The sequence below is a fragment of the Mandrillus leucophaeus genome, unplaced genomic scaffold (assembly GCF_000951045.1).
Source record: "Mandrillus leucophaeus isolate KB7577 unplaced genomic scaffold, Mleu.le_1.0 Scaffold259, whole genome shotgun sequence".
In the NCBI taxonomy this organism is placed as follows: domain Eukaryota; kingdom Metazoa; phylum Chordata; class Mammalia; order Primates; family Cercopithecidae; genus Mandrillus; species Mandrillus leucophaeus.
This window is the reverse complement of record NW_012102687.1, coordinates 2,313,339-2,321,341: the sequence shown is the minus strand read 5'-3', so window position 1 is coordinate 2,321,341 and position 8,003 is coordinate 2,313,339.

Genomic DNA, 8,003 nt, shown 5'->3' with positions numbered 1-8,003 from the left:
TATGCAGCCATAAAAACGAATGAGTTTATGTCCTTTGCAGGTACATAGATGAAGCTGGAAACCATCATTCTCAGCAAACTAACACAAAAACAGAAAACCAAACACTGCATGTTCTCACTCATAAGTGGGATCTGAACAGTGAGAACACATGGACATAGAGAGGGGAATATCACACACTGGGGCCTTTGAGGGAGTGGGGATAAGGGGAGGGATAGCATTAGAAGAAATACCTAATGTAGATGATGTGTTGATGGGTGCAGCAAACCACCATGACACATGCACATCTATGTAACAAACTTGCACGTTCTACACATGTATCCCAGAACTTAAAGTATAGTAATAATATAAATAAATAAATAAATAAAATAAAATGTGCTCAACATCACTAACCATTAGGGAAATTAAATTAAAACCACAATGAGACACAATTTACTCCTGTTAGAATGGAATGGCTATAATCAGAAAGAAAAATGATAACCAATTTTGGTGAGAATGTGGAGAAATGGGAACCCTTGAACACTGTTGGTGGGAATACAAATTAGGATAGCCATTATGATAAGTTGTATGGAGGTTCTACAAAAAAGTAAAAATAGGATTACCATATGATCCAGCAATCCTACTACTGTGTATATATCCAAAGAAAATGAAATCAGTATCACAAATAGATATCTGCATTTCCATATTCATTCTTGTATTTTTCACAGTAGCCAAAAAAACAAACAAACGAAAAAAAATGGAAACATCTCCATGACCATGAACAAATGAATGGATCAGGAAAAGATGGTATATGTACACACGGGAATACTATACAACCTTAAAAAAGAAGAAAAAAACCCTGTCATTTGTGACAACACGGATGTACCTGGAGGACCATTATGCCGAGGGAAATAAGGCAGGCACAGAAAGATAAATACTTTATGATCTCACAAACATCTGTGGAATTTGGAAAAGTTTGTCTCATAGAAACAGAGAGTAGAAAGATGGTTCCCAAAGGCTAGAGGAGAAGGAGAGATGGGGAAAAGAAATACATTGATCAAAGGATGCAAAGTTTTAGTTAGACTGGAGGAATATATTTTAGTGATCTCTTGTGCTGCATAGTGACCACATTAATAATAATATATTACAATTACAAAATTGCTAGAATAGGTTTTTAACATTCCCAATGCAAAAAATTTGGTGAGGTGATGAATATGTTAATTAGCTTGACCAAATCTTTCTACAATGTATACATAGAGCACATTATACCTCATACACAATTATTGTATATCAATTTAAAATGAAGGAATTAATGTTTAAAATATGAAGAGTAAACTAGAGTGAATAAACAAAACAGAAAGTGGTTATGGTAGATGCTCCAAGTATCACACTCAGATCCCCTCCAGCTGCTGGTGGCCCTACCCACTGTCAGCTGCTCACCTGAGCTGGTGAGGGAACTGAGCTTCTAGGTGTCAGAACACCCAGTTCAAGCAACAAACCAAAAATGGAAGTGATAGTAAAACCTTTAATCAGTTACCGCAGAGGAATAAGCAAGAGTCTAAACTGGAGAAAGTGTTGACTTCTGTTTCATTTTTCTCCTTGAAAATGTTCATGGTGAAGGGGTCAGGGCAGATGTGCAATTTCATATCTTTATTGAGGGAGCCCTGAACCAAAGGCTCCTGAATTTTTAAGGACCTTAGGCATGGGGGAAATGCAAACAAAATATCTGCTAGTGAAAATGCATTGAGTATTGAGGCAGAATGGGGAAAAATGTCTGCAAAGTCTCTTTCTACTTTTCTAGATAAAGCAGCCTCAGCAAAAGCGTTTGAAGAACGTGGCAAAGGGCCCCACTTAAAGAGACCTAGGATTGAAGGCCTCTGGACTGAGAGTGCATGTGTATGTGAGTGCATGACCAGCCAGTGGGGCCTGAGTCCTTGACTCGGACAGTGTGATGCATTGGCTGTGCACCAAGGCTCATGCTGGGAGGATTGCCACATAAATCCTTTGTAATTGCCTATAGTAGGGCCTGAAAAGTCACACATAGGTTTTTATACAAGAGCCGCACTGAACCATGGTTGACCTATTCTCTGGAGAATTTTCTTCAACCAAACAGGGACTCCGTCTTCCTGGAGGCTATTCCTTATCACCCACATCACTCACACTGTCACCTACCCTCCAACCTCAGCCAAGGAGTAACTGACATGGAGCTATTATGGCCAGTTTCATTGCTTCAAGACGACACTAAATCTGTGGGGTATTTTGTGTTCTGGAGTCTCTCAGTGGGACCAGACACAAAAAAGTCTCCAGTTGAGACTTCATTTTTACTGTTACCCACCCCAAGACACCACCTTCTGAGAGTGCTCACAAAGTAAATGCACTGCTTCCAGTAAACCTAACCTTATTTTGTTACCAGGAGTAGACCAGGAAGCAGATGCTAAGCATAGGACTATGAAGTCATCACTCACTGGCTGAATAACGCTGAAGACTTCTCTGGTGTTGAGTGGAGTAAACACAGTCCCTGGCATGCTGACAGAGTGCCAAGAATTTCTTCAGTGGTAGGTATTTTTGTCCAGAAAAAGAAAAAAAAGTCTTGAAATAATTACATATAAATAAGAGGTTTTTAAAATATTTTTTATTTTTCTTAGTTTAAACCAAAGCCAAGATAACTCATTAAAACCAGGAATGCATTATGAAAAATGTTAAGAAACACTGGAAAGGTGGGAGGAAATAATACCAAATGGAAATTCACACCTATACATATAAGTGCTGAAAATTATGAATATGTGGGTAAATATGTGGATATGTAGCAAAGAAATTCATGTCTTGTTTTTTCATCTAGTGAAAATTAGCTCTTTAACATAAAAATAATAATGATGCCTTGTCTGATTTACAGCATATGTAACGGGAAAATGAATGACAATATTATAAAGTAAAAGGGGTAGATAATGAATTTTTATTGTAAGGTAAAATAATATCATATTATTTGAATAAAGACTATGATTACTAAAGATGCATATTTTAAACCCCTGTTCAATCACTAAAAGTAAAAAAGAGTGAAAAATAAAAGGTAATAAGGTAATTAATAAAACTGGATCACAGTCAAACTCAGTTAACCCAAAATAATGCTAAGGAATAGGGGGGAAAAAAAAAGAGGAAAAGGCAAATGGAACAAATGAAACACAAATAGCTAGATAGTAGACTTACACACTACTTTCTTCTTTCTCTGTCACCCAATGCAGCCTCAAACTCCTAGGCTCGAGCGATCCTCCCATCCTAGCCTCCTGAGTAGCTAAGACCATAGGCATACACCATCAAATTCAGCCAATTTTTAAACTTTTTGTAGAGACAGGGTCTTGCTCTGTTGCCCAGGCTGGTCTTGAAAACCTGGTCTCAAGAAATCCTCCTACCACAGCCTCCAAAAAGTACTGCAATTACCAGTGTGAACCACTGCTTTCAGCTTTCTTCTTAATTATAGCAAATGCAAATGGTCTAAATGCCTTAACAAAAAATAAGAGATTATATTATTAAATAAAAATTTAAGAACCTACTATTGCTTTCAACATGAAACCTTCTTTAAATATACCTATATACATAGACTAGTAGTGAAAGAATGGTAAAAGATATACATGCAAATACTAACCAAACTCTAATCAAAAGAGGGCTGGAATGATTATACAAACACTAAATAAAATTGACATCAATACAAGAAATACTGGGATTAAGAAACATAGTTCATAATAATAAAGTGATCAATAATCAAAGAAACGTAACAACATAGGAAGCCTATATATTCAGGTATTGAAGTTTTAAAATGTGAAAAAGCTAATACAACTAAAATGAGAAATAGGTATCTTCATAATTATAATCGAATATTTCAACATTTTTATCAAAATGGGAAACAGATATCTCCATAATTGTAATTAGGTATTTCAACACTCTTCACCCAATTACATGTGTAATTGTTAACACAAGTGGATAGGAAAAAAAGAAAGTATATAGGAACCTTCAACAACACTATCAAATAAATACACCTAATCAAAAACTATAGGAACCTCTGACCAGTAACAGAATCCTTTTTTTTAAATTTTTTTTTTATTTTGAGACGGAGTCTCGCTCTGTCACCCAAGCTGGAGTGCAGTGGCCGGATCTCAGCTCACTGCAAGCTCCGCCGCCCGAGTTTACGCCATTCTCCAGCCTCAGCCTCCCGAGTGGCTGGGACTACAGACGCCCACCCCGCGCCCGGCTAGTTTTTTGTATTTTTTAGTAGAGACGGGGTTTCACCGTGTTAGCCAGGATGGTCTTGATCTCCTGACCTCGTGATCCGCCCGTCTCGGCCTCCCAAAGTGCTGGGATTACAGGCTTGAGCCACCGCGCCCGGCCAACAGAATTCTTTGTGTTTTTTTTCAGTCCACAAAGATATTCGCCAAAATCGACCATATTTAGGCAATAAAAGTAACACATATGAAATTAGGGGGATTTAAAATTATATAAAGTATGTTCTCTAAATTAAAAATCAGTAATATAAAGAGATCTGGAAAATATCCAATGTTTTGAAATTAAATAACACCTTTTAAAATAATCCATAGATCAAAAACATATCACAAGAGAAATTAGAATATATTTTGAAGAGCATGAAAATGGGAACATAACAATCTAATCAGAGGTGTATTTACTATCACTTCCAAGTTTATTGATTTTTCTCTTTTATCTCTATTATACTCTCAAGTTATCCCATCATTTTAATTAACATATATTTTTCTTTAATATTAGGGTTTCTATTGTTTGTAGTTTGTTTCCCTGCTAAGATTTTCTATGGTTTCATTTATTGCTAGAAATTTTTTACCTCATTGAAGATCGTTATAACAACTATTTTAATATCATAGTCTGCTATTTACATGATCTCAGATTGGTTTCCACTTTATTATCTTTTCTTTTTAGAATGTGGCACTTTTTACATTTCTTTATTTATTAAGCAATATTGGTTTGTATCATGAACACTGTGAATGTTATTTTGTAAGGACTATAGGTTTTTTTATATTTTTATAAATAACTCTGGCATTTTGAGGATGGCACCTCAGATCTCAAATTTTTGTTTTTTATTTTAAATTTTACCTGGGCTGTTAAGTGTGATTTTGGAGTCAAAAGGGAAAAATGACAGGGTTTATTAGCAAATTTGGGGGCACTTATCCTTGCTTTCTGCTTGATAGACTTCCCCTCCCACCCAACCTATCACATTTGCCAATGGCTGTGGATTTCCCTAAATATGTCCTGTATTTCCGGCCAGGTGCGGTGGTGCACACCTGTAATCCCAGCACTTTGGGAGACCGAGGTGGGTGGATCACGTGGTCAGAAGATCAAGACCAGTCTGGCCAACACGGTGAAACCCTGTCTCTACTAAAAATACAAAAAATTAGCTGGGCGTGGTGGCGGGCGCCTTTAGACCCAGCTATTCCGGAGGCTGAGGCAGGAGAATGGCGTGAATCCGGGAGGCGGAGCTTTCAGTGACCGGAGGTTGCACCGCTGCACTCCAGCCTGGGCGACAGAGCGAGACTCAGTCTCAAAAAAAAAAAAGAAAAAAGAAAAAAAGAAAAGAAAATATGGCCTGTATTTCTTCAAGTCAAAAATAATCTGGGCTTTCTGTAGACACGATGCCAACTCCAGCCCATTCTGAAGCTGAAGGTCAAAACATATAGGACAGTTAACTCATGCATTTTTTTCTACCAAGGGTCATTTTCCTTCCACATTTTGCCAGCATGTGTTCACATTTTATTTGCTTTTGGTATTTTTTATTTTGTCCATTTTTAGTTGGTATGTGTGGAAAAAGTCAATCTGGTGTAAACTTATTTGTACTTACTAAGTACAGAACTCCAGTTATACAGTTTATGTTTAATAATTATGAAAATTAATTAATTAAAGCTTTATAGGAACACTGGTCTGATAAATCATAATAATTAAATTTTAAAGAAATCCCTTAAATAATATGGATTAATTTTGATTATTTTTTATGTCATCGCTGCCTGCCCTATAGTAGGTGTTCAGCAAAGTCCCTTTGAACAAATTAGAAACCATCAATTCTAGCATCCTTTGCTTAGGAATTCTTATCACTCTGAGTAGATGATGTGAAAGGACATGAATCAATGAGAAGGATGTGGTAGTTGAGGAGATAATAATTCTGTCCAGGTTTTCAAAGAGACTGATGGACTCTCCCTCCTGCATTATGGAGTGCTCAGCGTCTAATTACTCAACTGCCTATTTCTCATTCTTTTCCCTGAAAAGTGTTAGAAAAATTTTGCTAAGTGCAAGGATTTTAGGTCCTTCATTTTCTGTACTATATGTTGATAATATACTCTTTTTAAAATTGTTTTTCATCAAATAATCTTATTTTTAAAACAACTATTTTGACTTCATTTAATTTTTCATACTTTATTTAGTCACTCTGATTATTGTATGTATGTTTATTTGCTGTTTTATTAAACTACCCAATAACACACTTACAAGCATTAGGAGGGTAACTTACCAAAATAACTAATTTCCTCTATTATGCGTTGCTACTTAATTGTTTCTTTCTTAAAGATTATCTTTATTTCCAAACTCTATAGACATATTTATTAATACGAGGGAACTTGAACAGGAACATCAGCTAGTCATACTTGAAGAACAGGAAATATACAACATGTGCAGAATATGACGATTATTTAGCAATTAACACGATGTTATAAGGTCTTATTATGCTTTAAAAGTATGCTAAAATTTGCTCATTAATTTGATTTATAGACCTGTCTAAAACCTGTCACTCAATTTCTATTACAGTGACTTAAAGCTGCCAGCAAGAATTCAGTAGGTTTTATGGTTTAGGGACAATACTGAAGCTTTCAATTCTTTTACCCTTTCTTGTAGACCTGTAAAGAATATTACAGAGTGAAGAATTTGTAATTTACCAGGAAAGATCTCAATCAAGTGACAAAAATAAGTTATTTTCTTGTAACTTGAAGAAACAAAGTGTATTAAGATGGAGTGGTATTATTGTAAAGTATTCTGATAAGCCCTTTCTCTGGAGTCCACTCCCTGAAAAAGAATACATATTTTACTGTAGTTTCCCATCATGTTCTTTAAGATATAAGACAGATATAAATCTAAACTCAAAAGAAATTTTAACTAAAATCTCAATCAGTACTTGTCCTGTCAAATATCTTGCTAGAATTCTCAGTGCTAAGATTCGTTCTTTAATGGGGATTAGCAGAAACAGGCCTATTGAGTATTACATTATTTATCCTGTTATTCTTAAGACTTTCTTTATTGGTAACACTGTTATTTTGCTCTTTAATTTTCAACCAGCTCTTTAATGATCTCAGTTCCTCATTCAATTTTTGTTAATGAAGGGCAAAAGGCAAGGTAAATGAATTTCCCCATAATCCTTCACTCTTGCCTCTGGTGAATTGGCTTTTCCCGTATTCATTGAAATGTGTTATCCTGTTTATCTAAATATGTCAATGACTTGCAGAAGGGACTGCATCTCAGTGTGACTTGGATAAACATGAGCTAGTAACCCAAAGCAAATGTCTTTACTTTTACTCTCTAGACATAATTTATCAGTATTAAATGACCTTTTATATTTAGAGGACATAAGTAGAGGAAAACAGATGCCACATGGAACATTTAAAAGCATGATAAAGAAGGTAAAGCTAATGACAGGAAACATATTATTTTGCTTTAGAATGCAAAGTTAGGAAGTAAAAAGTGTGTGTGTGTACACGTGTGCACATGCGCGTGTGTGTGTGTGTGTGTATATATACAGAACTAACATTTTCTGGGAAAGTATCCTGTGCCAGACACTATTCCTGTGTATAATGTACTTTTATCTTATCTTTTATTTTACCGTGTAACCCACATAGTCATCTCTCTAAGAAGTGTGATTAAAAGAAGCAGATGGGGGAGCGGAGCAAGATGGCCGAATAGGAACAGCTCCAGTCTCCAACTCCCAGCGCGAGCCACACAGAAGACCGGTGATTTCTGCATTTTCAACTGAG